The sequence below is a fragment of the Mastomys coucha genome, unplaced genomic scaffold (assembly GCF_008632895.1).
Source record: "Mastomys coucha isolate ucsf_1 unplaced genomic scaffold, UCSF_Mcou_1 pScaffold15, whole genome shotgun sequence".
In the NCBI taxonomy this organism is placed as follows: domain Eukaryota; kingdom Metazoa; phylum Chordata; class Mammalia; order Rodentia; family Muridae; genus Mastomys; species Mastomys coucha.
In genome coordinates this window covers 123806425-123823698 of record NW_022196897.1, presented here as the reverse complement: position 1 = coordinate 123823698, position 17274 = coordinate 123806425, and the positions used below count along the sequence as shown (strand labels likewise).

Here is a 17274-nt window from a genome sequence, read left to right as displayed (position 1 = left end):
GAGAGAGAGAGAGAGAGAGAGAGAGAGAGAGAGAGAGACCCATGCCATAAAGTGTATTTCTAAGTCAAAGGACAACTATCTGGGAAGTTCGCTCTCTCCTTATACCTTGTTTTGGGGAATGGTCTTTCTTGGCTTTACCACTAAGTTGAATGCTCCATGATAGGTGGCTGAGACACCTCTCCTCACCACTCTAAGCTAGGTCTGCAATGCCGTGGCCATATAACAAATGTCCTATTTTACTGGAAAAGAGCTTAATTAGCTTATTTTGCTTTTATCATTGAATAACAAACAAATATATAATTATGAAAATAAGTGAGCTTTGATTGTGTGGTAAGAAGAAATGAGAAAGGAAAAGAAAGCCAACACATATCCATTGACTTCATGACTGATGGAAGAAGAGAGACTTCAGAACCGGTTAGAGATCAAGTATTGTGGAAATGTGAAGAGAAAGGGGAGCAGTTCCAGGTCATCCTCCTGGGATAGAGGGCATTTGAAGGTGAGCAGTAATGGGGCTTCCATGCTGGGAAAGCCACTTAAGTTATGATGCATCTGGATGATGCAAATACCACCTTGGCTGTATAAATCAAGTCTATCGTTAGAAGAAAAGTTTTGACATTTGCTAAATCACCTACAAAAACTTGCTGTGGTTGTTAAGAAGAGCCCCCAAAGTGTTTTTATTCTAAAGCTAAATGTCAAACTCCCTTAAAGATCTGCTCACACCTACAGATGGGGGGTTGGGAGGGGATGCTGTGAAAAATTAGAGGCAATAAGCTCTCCAGACATCTTCATCAGTGTAACTGATCAGAGACAGCCCCTAACACCCTTGGCTGGGTAATTGCACCTTTCCATCCCGTCTGTGTTTTGGCAGTCTATTTTTTTAATAGTATGCTTACAGAATATTTGAAAATGGAATTATAACACTAGACGTTTATACATACTAAAACTGACCCAAACTCACTTCACTTATAGAGTGTAGCTCTGAGTACTTTAATGGGGAAGTCTAATAAACAAATTCAGAATACTAAGGAACATTCTAGAACTGCTGTTGTTGAACAGGAGACCCAAGCAAACAGCTAAACAATAGTCAGTTAGAATTTAAATGTAAACTAGGCATGGTGTCATGTAGCTTTCAGCCCAGTGCTTGGAATGCAGAGGCGGGAGGATTCTGTGTTAAAGTTTAGCCTGACAACACAGTCAGGCTTTCCCCCAACCCCCAAAAACCATCAAACCGAGAAGAGAAAATAAGACAAAAACAAAATAAAGAAATGGGTAAACAACAAAACTCCCCCAAACTAGGCAGAAATAAAATATAATTTACATTTCAATGAATCTGCTAATTTATTTCTAAACAGGACCAGTTACTGAAAGGAGAGAAAACAGAGACCGAATGGGTGAGTTAAAATATTTCCAAGTCAATAATTCTGAAGGAACTTGTCTGAGTTAGGGTTTTACTGCTGTGAAGAGACATTATGACCCCTGCAACTAACGTAAGGGAAAACATTTAATTGGGGCTGGCTTACAGGTCAGAGATTTGGTCCACTATCTTCATGGCAGGAAACATGGTGGCATGCAGGCAGATGTGGTGGTGGAGAAGGAGCTGAGAGTTCTACCATCTTGATCTACAGGCAACAGGAAGAGACTGACTTGAGCTTCTGAGACCTCACAGCCCTTCCCCACAGTGACACACTTCCTCCAGCAAGGCTACACACCTACTCCAAGCCCATAACTCCTCCTAGTTCCACTCCCTACAAGCCAATCATTCAAACACATGAGTTTATGAGGGCCATGACTATTCAAACCACCACTGAACTTTTGTCTACTTAAACACTGTAAGTTAAAATATACCAGTTTTATGTAACAGTGGTGATTCCTGAGTATTCACAGATGACAAATAAACTGTACATCTGTGTAAGTCTATGCATACTCAGAGACCTTGATATATACCAGTGAAGATGTTTTATACAAATGTCTGAAGTGCTGCTCCAAACTAACAGTGTCACCACATCCTTGAACACAAATAATGCTTCCCTTATTTTCTTAACCTTTGTATTGGGAAACTGAGATAGTTGAGAACCTTTGTGTCTTAAGGAGTGCTTGGATTTGCTGCAGAAAAGAAAGAAGAGGGGGAGGGAGGGAAGGAGGAAGAAAGGAGTGAGGAGGAAGGAAGGAAGGAAGGAAGGAAGGAAGGAAGGAAGGAAGGAAAAAGGGAGGGGGGAAGTAGAAGGGGAGAGAGTCATAATGCTAAGGATCACCAAAGATTCAATACTTGCAAGTATAGTAAGAAATTTAATAGAAAATAAGAGGCAACATTATTGTAGTTAAAAGTTAAATTTTTTAAGATTCAGCATCATTCAACTTTCTAATTTTTGGACTTTCTAATTTTTGGAGACAAAGCCAAGAAATCTTTTGTTAACCTCTTTCATGAGAAATCATGTCCCAGATTCGTATGTCTTGCTTAAAAAAAAGTTTCTATTTGTACATTGAGACCCTCTTTTAGACACACACATACACACACATACACCACACACACACACACACACACACACACACACACACATGTGTACTCTTGGGAGACAGGTATAGGTTTAGTTCTTTGAATTATTGAAACACTGTCTGTTTAAATAGAAGTTTAAATTCTGGATAAGAGGCAAATTCTTAATGTGTACCTACATATTCTTTAAATTGTCATTCTTTCTATTTCTTGAGAACCATTATACCTAAATGAAAAAAATGTCTTCCTAACTCCTCATGGGCCCATTTTATGATCTGGAAGGTTATGACTGAAATGCATATTAGTGTTATTCAAGAGTTTCTGCTTCAGTGCCATCCATTATTTTGTATAATTAATATAAGCTAACATTTTAAAAGATATGTTAAAATGTGTCTGTCTTCCATGAGGAAAAACATAGTAGTCAATAAATAGGGATGCATGGCTATTTGAACTGAGTCCATGGCTGGCTACAAGAAAAGTAAGTGCAGTATGGGATACACTGAAAGATTGGCTCTACCCACCAATGACCCTTGGTGAAATTAACATGGTCCCTCTCCTTCCTTTTAGACCAATCGACTCCTGCTATATTATCTTTGCTATAACGGCAATTTTTGACAACAGAATTTGTTTGCCTTCCTTCCATCTCCCAACTCCTCCCCGAAGATTCCTAATTAAGAGAGAGGGGAGTAAGAGAGACAGACAGAGACAAACCAACAGACACACAGACAGAAGCAGGGGGCACACCACAGCTAGCTTCTGTTTCCATGGCAGTTTGGTTAGAGAGGCCTTACACAGAGGGCCAGACTCCTTTGTCCACACTTCAGGCATGGCTTTACTGCTTTCCTAGCCTTTGAAAGTTGAGCCCTAAAGACATCACACAGATTTTCTAAAAAGCTCAGGACTAGCCCGTGACTGTTTATAATGAAGAACAAAGACCCTTTAGGACAAAGCCATCACATGGGACTGAAGCTACAGGAGTCTGGACTGTCAGCCTCACTAACAAAGGGTCAGAGAAGCTTTGGAAAATGGTTCATGTTGTCCCTTTTCCCAAGCCTAAGCTATGACCTTTTCTCTCTGCTGTCACCTCCTCAGCCATCTTCCTTGGTAGAATTCCAAATGTAGCTAGATAGTCACCAAACTGAACAGTCTTTTTATTTGTTGGCATTGTGTGAGACAGCTAGAAAGAGCTAGGCTCGGAATCTATTTTATTTTTCAATGTGCTTTTTATGATTTATGAAAAATTGATCTATTCCCTTCGGTTAGAAAGCCATGAGTCAGAGAAATACAGTTACAATAAAGTGGCAGTGTCATTTCTAAAGTAGACCATGCTGTGGACCACAAATGATGGCCAATTAAAATAAGTTATTCCTGTCTTGTGGGGCATTGTGAAATGAACTATCACCCGTGATGAATTAAAGCCAGGGTTCAGAAGGCTTCCTATTGACTAGCTTGTGGTATAATTTATACTTATTTCTGTTTATGGGCAACATGGGGAGAAGGAGCTATGAAGAAACTGTGCTAGCCCTCATCTGCAGATGAGTAAGAGTAATGAAAAAGGTACGTGCTTATTAAGAACTTGAGCCATAAATATTTTTTCAGTCATCATAGTGTCAGACATCTACATGGATATAGATGTAGCAGAGAATATCTTCACCTTGTAACCTAGCCAGCCCTAGCACAACAGATTGGAAGGCTTTATCTCATAGACACACACAACTCACATCCTCAGAGCCTGAGATCCATCCCAAATGGGGCATAGGAGAGGCCATTCCCAAAGAAGAGGAGGACCAGTCTCCAGTAAACTATATACCGGTAGCTGCGCACCCCCGCTCAAACCTTCAAACAATCTCTCAAGGTCCATTTGGAGGCATTTTCTTAGTTAAGGTCTCTAGCTTGTGTCAAGTTGACTTAAAACCATCAAGCACACTGTCTGAACTTCAATCCTGTTGAGGAACTTGGGATCTACCCCTAGCCCATAGCTCTTGATGATCCTCTCAGCATCTCTAGCCTGCCTGACAGAACCTTAGTACTGTGCTTCTCTAATGCTGACTCTTCCGATGTACTTGTACTCCTGTGACGGCCTCACCCTCCAAATAGATCCTATCCTCAGACATTCTCCACATTGCTTGGCCTTTCTCTCCTTCAGAGAAGGTCACATGATAAGGATGGGTGACATTTCCAGAATGGGATCAGTTGTTCCATAGACAGAATGGTCAGCCCTGAAACTGTACATACATACTATACAGGTTAATTAGGAATGTATACATGTACACACAACAACCTCTCTCTCTATCTCTATCTCTCTGTCTCTCTGTCTCTCTCTCTCTCTGTGTATCTGTCTCTTTCTCTCTCTCAAACACACACACAATTAGAAAAACAGGCATAACTTGGAGGAGAGTGAGAAGGTATATATTGCAATATTTAAATGGAGGAATGGGAAAGAAATGTTGTATTTATATTATTATTTCAAAATGTATTTTATTGTAAAGTCAGTAAATTTTATTTAAGGGATTTCAATTCCTCTGCTGTCCATCCTGGTCAGTTGGGCTCAATATTTCTGAAAATAGCCCTTTCTCAAAGAAAGATGCTTAATCATTGAATTAAAGCCACATAGTCATGACCACTTCAAAGTTCTCCACCAGAGGATTTCTGGTAATTTCTTCAAACAATTTACTTTAGGAACCATTTTAAGATAGGTTTCCCACTTGCTGACACCCTAACATCTCTGAATGGTTCCACTCACATTCATGCCTAGAGAATAGTATGTAAGGCTTAGAAAAAATATAGTAGTATTTCCAGTATTACAAAAACTACAATCTAAGTTCCCTGTCTAGACTTAATAGCTATATCCAGAGAGTACACCCCTTATCCTCCTCCTGAATGTAATCATAAGGGAGGAGAACACATCACAGACATATAAACCCTCTCTGTGTAAACTAGGGAGCTCTGAATTAGTTTTTCTTCATACATCATTCCAGAGACAAGATGTCTTCAACTTTGGCTGTGAGTAGATATTCTCCTGACCTTAATTTCCAATGCCTTATAAATAATCAGATTCTACAATGAATGGAGACTTTGGCCACCTGCATGTTCTCACTGTGGAATTCAATAACTGGTAACTTGCTGGTGTCAAGGGGTGTGTGGGTGTGTGTTTGTAAACATCTCTGACCATTTCTCTCCACTGACTTGGAAGATGTTTTTATTCTTCATAACATTTTATGTTCTTAAAAACAGACCATCAGAGCCCGGATATTCATAAAACTTCTTCCCCCGCAGTGCTGTGACATCTATTACCAGTGGATCTTTAGAGGATTCCACTATGTGGTAGTGGGGAAGGATTTCCAGCTCTCCTGGGAAGCTTACAATGAAATCATAGTCATAAATCTGTTCACCTTTTCTTCGTTTGCTTTTACTGACCTTCTTATAAATGGGATGACTCTGTGTTGTGTAGTTAATAAACTGGATGAGTAAGCAACCTAGGAAAAAGCTGGATTCCAGCTCGTGTCCCTAAGACCTACAGGTGACCCTATTAGACAGATGTCATGTGTTTGCGAGTGCCAGATATCAGCTATGGTTCAGAGAGTGGGATGGGAGTTGTCATGGGTTCTTGTCCCTCGCCAGGGCAACCTCCCAGTAAGAGCAAGGTGGTTTAGTATATGTTGGTTACTGAACTCTGTGGTAAGGTTTCATCCAGTCAAACATGAGACAAATAATTATTTCAGCAGAAGTAACTTTGTGATACATGTGATTGTCACCGAATTAAGAAAGCCACTAAATTCATAGCAGTTAGAGAAGTGGGAGGGAAGGACTAAGAGAGTGGGGAGATTCATTCTGTCCCTGGCAATTCTGATTTCTGTGGTTGCCTTCCTTGCTTCTCTCTGCTCTGTCCCTCTCCCAGGAAGTTTTCCTTGGTCTTTATCATTGCCTTTATTTCCCTACAAGCTCCTGAAACCAACAACATAAACAGCACAAGGGAGACTGTGTGTCCTCAACCTCCCACAGGAAAAGCTGACCATGAACAATAAGCACTAACTCGCCCCCTGAACCCCCCTACACACACACCATTCCTGGACCCCTTCCACTCCCACAAGCATCTTGGATACTTCAGCTAATGCAGAGAGCCTGAGTTTAAGCAGAGGCCTGCGGGGGACTAGAACGAGAAACAGGTAGTAAATCAACAATTAGGGCACAGAGCTGCTAAAAGCTCTTACTCAAAGGGACCTAAGATTATATTGTGAACAAATTAAATTGCCTGCTGCTTCCACTCTCGACAGGTGACCAGCGACATACAGTGTTAAAAGATCAAGCAAATACACTGAATTTGATTTCTATATTTAGAAAAAAAATGTATTGCCAAAACTTAGAATCCAACATCAAATTTTCCAAATGATAATTCCCACAAAGGTAGGAGAGGAAGTCTTGGTCCTAATAGTCAAAGACCGAGTCCTTGAGTAATCAATATTCAGTAAATGCCATAATCTGGCATTCTCACAAAGGATAGTGACATCTCTCTGGCTTCCAAACAATTAAGGCATAAATTAATCTTAACAAATCTTCTTGGTGAGGCTGACATGTCAGTCTGGCAGTATTTCATACTTGATACAAATTCAAGAGAGAAAATGAGGAAGAAATATATATCCATTCAAGCAGCCAATGACAGTGGATTAACGAAGACCATTCTGGACTTTTAAACACATGGGCTTGCCATCCACAGCTCAGGCCCAGCAACAAAATCCCCACATTATCAAATTAAACAATCTTCATGTAGGCAATCTATAGGCTGATAGAGAGCCTAGACTGAAATTCCAACATTTAATTAAGAACTTACCTCTGCTTGCTAATGGCAAAAAATCTCCAGTATCGCACTCACTAAGCAAAATCGCTCAAGGGAATTCTTGCCAAAGGCAAAATAATATGATCTTATTGAGGTCACACAACAATACACCAGTGAACAGAAGAACCACACAGATGTGGAGTAAGATGGACCAGTTCAGGGAAGATGATGGCAAGTTCCTAATAAGGAGTGCAAGTTGTGCAATACAGTTCCTAATCCAGCCCCCCCCCCCCCCACGAGCTAGAGAGAACCTATAAACCTGTTAATCATTGATTCCTAAGGTCTTACGGAAGAATTTCTGTTTTGTTCCCCTCTGTACAGATTCCTGAATGGAATGTGTTTTTCAGCAGACCCCCCCCCCCTCCTTGTTCTGCTGAGTCCTCTTACTTAATGCTGTATAAATCATTGTAGGGAAACCAAGAGAGAAGTCTGATGCAGACTGTATATTAGATGACACCCTAAGTTTGCATATTCAAGGCTTAGTTCTAAGCCTGGCATTACTAGGAAGTGGCAGAACTTTTAAGAAGTAGGGACTCCAAGGAGTCTGGGGTCATCTGGACATGCCCTTGAAGGAGATAGAGCGATCCCAGCCCTTCTCTCTCTTCCTCTCCATTTTACTTCTTGGCTGTGAGGTGGTATTTGTTTTCTGCCCTCTACCCCAACATTATGCAATACTTCACCATTGGCCCAAAGCAATAAGCCAATGCACTGAAGCCTCTAAAACTGTGGGCCAAAATAAACCTTTTCTACTTAAAATTAATATAATTCATCAAATCTGATCCATTGTCTGTACTACAGCTATGACTTTTTTTTTTTTTTTAGTTATTTCTTCAAATCATTTTTTCTTTGTATTGTCCTTGGTCACATAGGGATCTTTAAGCTGTTTTCACACACATAATCTGTGAGTGGCCATAAAAGTCATCATCATTGGTCCCAGAGTACAACAGTGCATGTAATCAAGATAACTCTGCAAGTGCTCATTGACACTGTTGGTTTGTGATCAAGAGAATACTTGAACTTCAGAGACATTACAGGAGGAATATACTCTTAAAATGTTATTTTCACTATGCCTCCAAGTGCCATTAAAGTAAATAATATACATTTTGCCTATTTAGAAAAATAATACAGATGATTGAAATTGTTCTTCTTCCCCTCTGTACACATGCATAGGCACACATACAAACACACACACACATATATGTAAAAATTCTTAATCTTAGGAATAGTCTATGAAAGCTGTATTATTTAATCTTTTAATGTTTATACCTAAGCCACTCAAGTCATAAAAATGATGTAAATTTACACATAGCCCTTTTCATAATCCAGCAATTTCACCACTAGAGTTGTCAATTAAAAAGAAATGAAAATATTTGCCCTGAAAAAGCTATACAAGTATATTTAGAGCAGCTCTATTCACATAGCCTAAGAATTGGAAACAAACCAAATAGCCATCAACAGGAGGGTTGGGAAATACAGTGTGCAATATTTTTACACAATAGAGTACTATTCAGCAATATGAAGAAACAAACGAGGTACACAACTACACACAGTTCAATTTCAAACAACGAAACATAATATTGGTGGAAAAAGTTCAACACAAAAAAGTCTATCATCCATGATTCTATTTATATGACACTCAAGAATAAAGAAACTGTTGTATAGTAACAGAACACATAAAATCACTGGCCGACTGTGGGAGCAGAAGGACTGAAAAGGGAGTTTCTAGGGTGAAGAAAGTGTTCTTTGTCTTGAGAGGAGTGTCTGCTGTGTGGACATATATGCATCCATGCATGCAATTCTAGTAAAATTGACTCTATGGGAGCTAGATCTTAATTATAACAAAAGATCCAGAACACAGTGTACTATTGGCATATCTGAAAAATAAATTTCACATATCAAGGAGTTTCTACTCAGGTCATATTAAAAAGTTCACTTTATGTGCTTCCATAGTAACTTCCTCTCGAACTCAGTCATTGCATGGGTCCCTGTCACTTTCAGTTAAGCCAGCACTGTCTCCTGTAGATTCTCCACCAACAACCCACTAAAGAATCCATTGGTGATACTTGAGCCCCTTCTGATTCATGTGCACTAGCAGAAAATACAAGGATATGGGGCGATGGCTAAGGTACATCATTTCCAACATATCAGCATTGCCTTCAGCCCATTTGAAACATTCCCCACATACCAACTACAACTCAAAAAAACAGGAAGAGCTGAGTCAATACATCATTAAATACTATTAACATAACTGGCTTCCTGGGATGAGCTCTAAACCTTGATTGAAATTTCTCCATTAAATCAAACAGAGCAAGGTGATTTTGTAATTACCCATAAATAACATTGCCACCTTTGTACCTTCAACAGACACTAGGACATAAAACCTGTTGGCAAGGAGATAGGCCTCAGAAGGCCACAGACCATGCAAGGTAACAGTTTTAATAATGTAAGAGCAAGTCCAGACTTAAGAAAATTATCATGATGTTTTTTAAAAAAAATATTTTAGCTTTTGAAATTATAATATTATTATATCATTTCCCATTCCCATTCCTTCACTCAAAACCACCCACCCACATACTCTCTTTCCAATTCACGTTCTCTTTTTGTATTAAATTATTGTTAGATTTGTCTGTATATACAACTTTCTCAGTCTGTGTAATGTTACTTTAGGTTGTTTTCAGTGCTGACCATTCAGAAGCAGATAACAATTGGAGTGCTTTCCCCTGGGAAGACTGGTTCTTCTACTCTAACCACTTAGTTGCCTGTAGATCTTGTGAATAGCTGAGACCTCCTGAGCTTTACCCCTTCCAAGCTAGTATGTCTGTTACTTCCTTGCCCAGCTCAAGTTCAGTCAATCACGTTGGGGAGACTTCATGGATGTGGCTTCTGATGTTACAAGGAGATATACTATCTCATGGAAAACTCCTTGGTCTTCGGACTCTTATAATCTTCCTGTTCCCTCTACCACAATGATTCCTGAAACTTGGATGCAGGCATTGTATTGTAGATGTCTATTGGGTCTGCCCTACAATTCTGCATTTTAACTTGTTGTGGTTTTCTGTAATGGTTTCCATTCAGAAGTTTTCTTGATGAGGTGTTAAGAATTATATTGTCAGTATAAGGACAAATATGTAAAATGTAGTTAAGGATAGTACCAGTTTAATACAGTGAGAGTTGTAAGTCCTCCTCCAATATGCATGACTTCATTATTCCTGTGTCACTATTCCTGTGTTAGGTCTCCGGTGCTATGCATGATTTTCCTGTTGTTGAGCACATACAAGCAAGACTTCCACTGACCTGGAAGTCTCGTTCTCTTGGGACTAGCTCTGATAGTTTCTGAAGGTACTATGTAAGCTGACAAAGGAGAAAAACAACCCATGATCATACCCCGCTGTAAAGACTGAACCACAATAACAAGCCTGGCAAGATGCAGGGTATAGTAGTAGAACTTATATCTCTTAGGGTAAATAACAGCTGTTGAATTGTACTTAAAAATCTGTTCAATAGGAAGGAATTCATGCCTGCTACTATAAACCTAGTCATCTAACCATAGTTAGTGAGGTCGTGGACACTCGAGGAGAACCTACTCCTGCCACTTTTCTAAATCTGCATAATTTCTAACTTTATTCTAAATCTTTATCCTTATATCACCATATAAATGAGGTCTCCCATCAACCAAGAAGTGTCTTTTGCATCAGATGGAAACAATTACAAAAAGACACACCTGTCAGGATACAGAGAACTACAAACCAGATGGTTCCCAGACCCAACTGATAGGCCTACATTATAACCCTAAACCTATGACTCAGCAACATTATGGAAGGGGTGACAGAAAGATTGTAAGGGCCAGAGGACAAGGACATCTGCTGCAAGACAGTACCTTCTATGTATGATATGGAAGTCACATCCATGAAATCTTGATATTATGATTGCTTAAATAAGACCTAAGCTATGATAACAGTTAATATGCCAGTGCAGAAATAAGGAATCTTAGAAGAGTATATACACACACACACACACACACACACACACACACACACACACACACACACATACACACACACTAATAATGATGATGATGATAATAATAATAATAGGTCATTAATTTTAGAGGAAATATTGTGACATGGGAAGGGTCAGAGAAGGAATGTAGATGATGTAAGTAAACTCATGAAATCTGAGAAAAAGGTTAAATTTAAAAAATTAGGACTTTGTTAAAGAACAAAAAGAAAAAGAAAAGAAAATATCAGTGCCAGCGAAAATTCTCACTCAAGGCATAATAGGACTGTTGACCTGAAAAGGTGAATATTTCAGAACAAAAATCGAGGCCAGTCCATAGAAGCACCAGGGAAATGGACCATCTGTTTCCATAGCATAGATTTTTATGATCTGCACAACTATGGTGTTTTCTATTTTACTTCCAATGCCGCATACGAATATTTTCATTTATATTTTTTGTCAGCCCTAATTGCTTGTCAGTTTGAGAAGCAAATGCTGGTAGAAGCATTTCCTGCCAACAAGATAATGTAGGCTTAGATGTCATAATTCAGGTGAACCACATGAGTCTTTAACTTCTGACTGGGGATCCAACCACTCTCCATATTTTCAAGTAAAACTAGTCTGAGAACAACTATTTTTTTTTTCTGAGAATTCAAATCTAATGAATAAATGAATTTACTTTTGCACTCTGGTTAAGAACATATGCCTAAATTATTTTTGTGAGGTCACAGTAGAAGCTCTAACCTACTTATGAAATAAAAGCTGTTGAAATTAAGATGTGAGTTTGTTTCCCACAAGGTCGATTCGGCAGATGGTGTGGGTGCCCCAGTTATCATGACCTGCTGCAAGCAGTAGCCAGTTTGTTCCTTCGGGGGCTTTCTCTCTGCACTTGACAAGCAGGCTTGAAGCACTGGAAACTTCATTCCTTTGGAAGCATATTCCAGCCAACGAGGAGAGAGAATTGCTGGATTATTACCCTAGACTGTCCACTCTTAGGAGGGACAACTCCGCAGTATGTTCTACTCTGCTTACTAAAGCTCTCCAGTTGTAGCAAGCCCATTGGTCCAGAGGGTATGCACTGTTGGCTTCTCTGCCTTCTCGCCTGTCTTCTAAGCCAGCCCTTGGCACTTCCTAGTCATCTCTTTGCTCCCTGTCCCATACTTCTGCAATCTGAACACATTGAACCTCAAACTTAGACTCAAGCTTGGGCTACCATGATGTAAGTGTGCTTAGACCCAATCCCTGATCTTGATTAAAAATTCATTGTTTGGGAAAAAATAATATGTTGTAGATCTACCTCTAAATATATAAAATATAGTTAACAGGAGTGAGGGCCTGCCCACTGAACTATAGAAAGTAAAAACTCTTACAAAGAAAAAGAGTCTAGATTTACATTTTAATTTACAGAGGTTTTGTTGACAGAAGTTGTCTGCTTGTCTGACAATATGCTCATAAAGTTTATCATTTTTTATCAACTATGTTGGAAAAATAAAATCCTTATGGCGATAACCCTCCTTTAGAACAGTAGGTGTCTGATGTGTCCAGCAATAAGTCAGGACCCATCAGACATAGAGTAAACTTTAATTAGAAAACCTTCCTGGAGACTTTCTTTTCCCACTCCAGACGCTGCAGGCCAGCATTTTAGGTCGAAATGGCCATTTAATCTACTACTGTCTTCAGCAGGATCTACTAGAATTCTTTAGTGATTGATGGCTTCATTTTGTTCACCTGGAAAAACTAAAGTTATGTGTTGGTGGGAGATAATACAAGCCCAGTGCTTTTTATTCATCTTCAAAGAAGAAAAATAGCCATTCAAGTTACTGAGTGATGGAGACAAAAGACCATTTGGGGCATCCAGAAGTTGCCTCCCTTCTCATAGTCCTTCTACCAAGCAGTGAGAGCAATAACACAGGCACAAACTTGGATTGGCAGTTAAAAGTATAAGTGTTGTTCCCAATAAAAATTGGCAAGCCATGGGACACTGACAGGACAATGTCATCTTGTTTCTTGGCCTTGGTTTCTTTCAGAAATTAGAAAATCCCTCCCTCTTTATTTCTGGTCTCTAACAGCAGAGCTAATTTACTATTTGAGTCAGTGATGGGAATTTTCAAATTAAGGGCTGTGATAATCTCCTGGAGCTTGAATATGTCCTAACTGATGGATACTGGCTTGAGAAATTGTGCTTTTTGTAATTCAAAGGCCTCTTAACCTAAACCCTTTAAGTAATTTCCATAATCCCTTACCAGTAGAATTCAGAAAATATATCTTTTCTCAGCAAAATGAATCCAGAACCTAGGAATTTGAAATGAAAACGGAAGAAATATATAAAACCTTACAAGGCATTGGGGGCTACACAATCAACATAGAAGCACTCATTTTAATAGGATGTGTGCTCTTATCAAATAAACCAGCTGGAAGTAGATATAACTGATACAGTGATCTCAGTAATCTGTAACTCTGTGTCTCTATTCTCCAATGTCAATATATATATTCTCAGGCTTTTTATTTGTAAATATATTTTGGTCCATTTACCACTGCTATAACAAAATGCATGAAACTGGGAAATATGCAAGGAGAAGTCTGCATATTTTGTATTTTGCATGCAACTCACTGAATGATATGACCACCAAGTCCAGTCAGGACTTCAAAGAAGATAGCATCACAATCATAGATGCCTGTGTGTAAGAGAGGAGACCAGGCAGCAATACAGAGAGTGAAAATAGGAAGCCTTCCTCTTTATGTTATTAGTCACTCTCAAGAACTGAAAAGCGTCCCACAGGAAATGAATGTATCTCTTTCACAGACAGTACCTTCAATGATCTTATAACCCAGTCACCTCTTAATAGGGCCCATCTATTAAAGGCTCCCCACCATTTAATGCGCCATTCTGAGAAACAGGATTCCAAATACACAAAGCCTTGGTGATCAATGTACATACAAACACTAGAGATGGATTGCTCATCATCCAACCACCAGAACTGTGCAAGTCAACCACCAGAACTGTGCATTCATTCCCCTCATTCTGCATGGTCTGCTGTACTTAGAACTCTTGAATACAAAATACATGCAGACATAGATGACTTCAGCCTGCAGAAGAACATGCTGCTTCCTATTCATAGATGAGAAAGTAAGCTTCATAGGTATCCAATGATGTGATAGACAGGACTCCAACTTATGCCTATGGAATTCTAAAATACAATTCAGAGTTCCCTCTTCAGATGTTATTCAGTTTACTTTTTATTACACAATATCATTCATTGTAACACAAAATCGAAAAATCTATAAAGAAAAAGGTAAAGTTCTTAGATGGACTCAAATCCTCATCCCTAGCTGAAGAGCTAATGACAGATGGTAATCATGTCTTCTGAGAAAATGAGAGTCAATTTTCTACAAGGATATTAGTCCCTGGTAAGTCAACCACACTCCATTGGCAACATAAACTCAACCATGTGGATTACTTAAAAAGAAAAAAATGTGAAGTTGGGGAAGGGTTGTGAGAGGTGGATCTGGAAGGAGTTAGAAGTGGAAGGAACATGATCAAAATACATTGTATGAAATTTTCAACAAATTGATAGAAGCATTATATTAAATAGATTTCAAAAGGAGAAAATATCATAATTGCTACTGAACATTATATTCTTGGTCTTTTAAGAGGTGTTTGTGGAAAGTTATCTTCTATTTTTATACGTTAATATAACCATGTTTATTTTCTTCTACTGGCTATTATTGTCTCAAAATTTCTGCTCATTTTTATTCTATATTTGCAAGCTGATATACCTTGGACTTACTTTCATTTGGTCAAGGTACAATAATCTCTAGTTTCATCTACAAATAATTAGCAAATAAAGTATCTTTTGCTAATGAATTGAAGTCCAAACTTTCCTTAAATATAGTTTCCATTTGTCTCTGGTCTGCCTCAGGGCTCTTCTGTCAAGTGACCTATTTGTCTGCTATTCAGGCAAAACATTTTTATTATTATGACTATAGTAGACTGAAAAGAGCCTCCTCACTAGAGAGGTATGTGAACATTAATGCCAGACCCAACCAAATTGATCTCACTTGGTCAAAGACCCTTGGCAAATGTGATTCAGTTAAGGATGTGGACAGGAGGAAATGACCCAGGATTACTGGTGTAGTGTCTGTACCATCACCTGCATCCGTATATGATAAAGTTCATTTCAGACACAGAGGAGGAAGCCAGCATGACTCTATAGGCAGAAGCTGGGGTGATTCAGCCTCAGGCAGAGAAGACTGGTGCCAGAGGCTGGAAGAGACAAGGAAGAGAGGCCCCAGCTCCCTGCAGGCACACTGTCACTTCTGACTGCTGGTCTCCAGACACCTAAGGAAATGCATTGCTATTGTCTCCAAACACAAGAATTTCTTACAGCAGTAATAGGAAAACATTTAAAATACTGGAGAGATGACTCAGTAGTTAAGAATATACACTATACCTCATGAGGACCAGAGTTCAGATGCCAGCAGCCATGGAACAAGTCAGGCAATCCGTGAACACATATGATCTAAGCCTTGCAGAGGTTAGATATAAGAAAATAATTGAGGTTTCCTGACTTCTAGCCCAGCCAGGAATAACTGAGCCTTAGATACATGAAGACCCTGCCTTAAAGGAATATGCAGAGAGAAATTAGGAAAGAATGTTTCTTATCCTCTTCCTTAGTCATTCTTTTTCAAAACTTTCTTGGCTTGTAAACATCACTTAGTATTCCAATATAATTGGAATATTGGCTAGATCTAATTCATACTAAAGTTGAATATCTGTAAATTACATTGAGATGGGCTGGTATCTTTAAATTATTCATCTTCCCTTCCAAGAATATGATGTTTCTCTTTCAATTAACTTAGATCTTATTTTATATCCTTGAATAATATTTGAGAGATATTTTTGGTTTTTTGACTATTCTTCCACAAATTCATACTCATTCTATTGTTTGTCTCAGTAATAATAATGTCTTCCCATTTCCATCTTGTGATTTCTCTTATAAAGAAAGATTATCGGCTTTACACATTTATGTAATCCTAGTCATCCCCTGTTTTCATGATCTTACCTGATCATCCTTGTGCATTGCTGTTCTATTTACAATAGTCAAAAAATGGGAAATGGCCTTGATGCCTATCAACTGATGAATGGATAATAAAAACATGGTACATGTATGTAATAAAGTAGTAAAAAAAATATGTGATGAAATCCTCAGCTAAATGGATGGAACTGGAAAGAATCATTTTGTCCCTATCATGGGACAACAATACCCTTAATAGACACTACAGATTAGCAAATAAAAAGCCCAGTGCCAAAAATAGGTTACCTCTTTAGGGTTTGTTGGCCAGTGAAATCCCATATACCCATCCCCCAAACATTACAGGCTATTAGTTAAAAGTATGACTACAAAAGCTCCTGTTGAATACACTGTATTTCAGTCATAAAACATGGAGAAATTAAGCTGGTACTGACTTAGAAGAGTCATCACTACTGGCTAGTTTTCATAGTGCTGGAAAATCCTATGAGCTCTAATAGAGGATAAAAGTAAGCCCAAACTTTACCTATCTGTGAACCTGTGAGCTACAGTAATGACCAGCCTGTTAAGACAAATCCACTCAAGTAACAATGGCACTAGTGTCACATGAGTAACCAACAACTTTCTAATTGAATTTAAGAATTGCTCTACATAGTAAACCTTTATCTATCTAAACAGGTCATCATAGGTTCTAAGGGAAAACCTACTAGTATTATTCTACTAGATTGGTATAGTACTAAACCAATTCCGGATGGCCTATTGTTATACCCATAGATTAGTGTATCTTTCAACTCTCATCAAAGAGGTTTCTTTTTGCAGTTGATAGGAATTAACTCTGAGACCTAAGGTAGTACACATGCAGAAAATATGAGATTGAGGAATGGCACAAGGCTCGGGATCCTTGTAGAAGAATGGGGTAGAGA

General features: G+C 38.8%; 1 long non-coding RNA gene across 1 annotated transcript in view; it reads right to left on the bottom strand.

Annotated features, from left to right (window-relative positions):
• The window catches only part of LOC116091018, a 14784-nt gene extending 13235 nt beyond the window's left edge, over window positions 1-1549 (bottom strand). Inside the window, exon 1 of the long non-coding RNA XR_004118893.1 lies at window positions 1521-1549. This is a non-coding gene — a long non-coding RNA (uncharacterized LOC116091018). The remainder of the gene's footprint in view (window positions 1-1520) is intronic.
• Between the last annotated feature and the right edge of the window lie 15725 nt (window positions 1550-17274).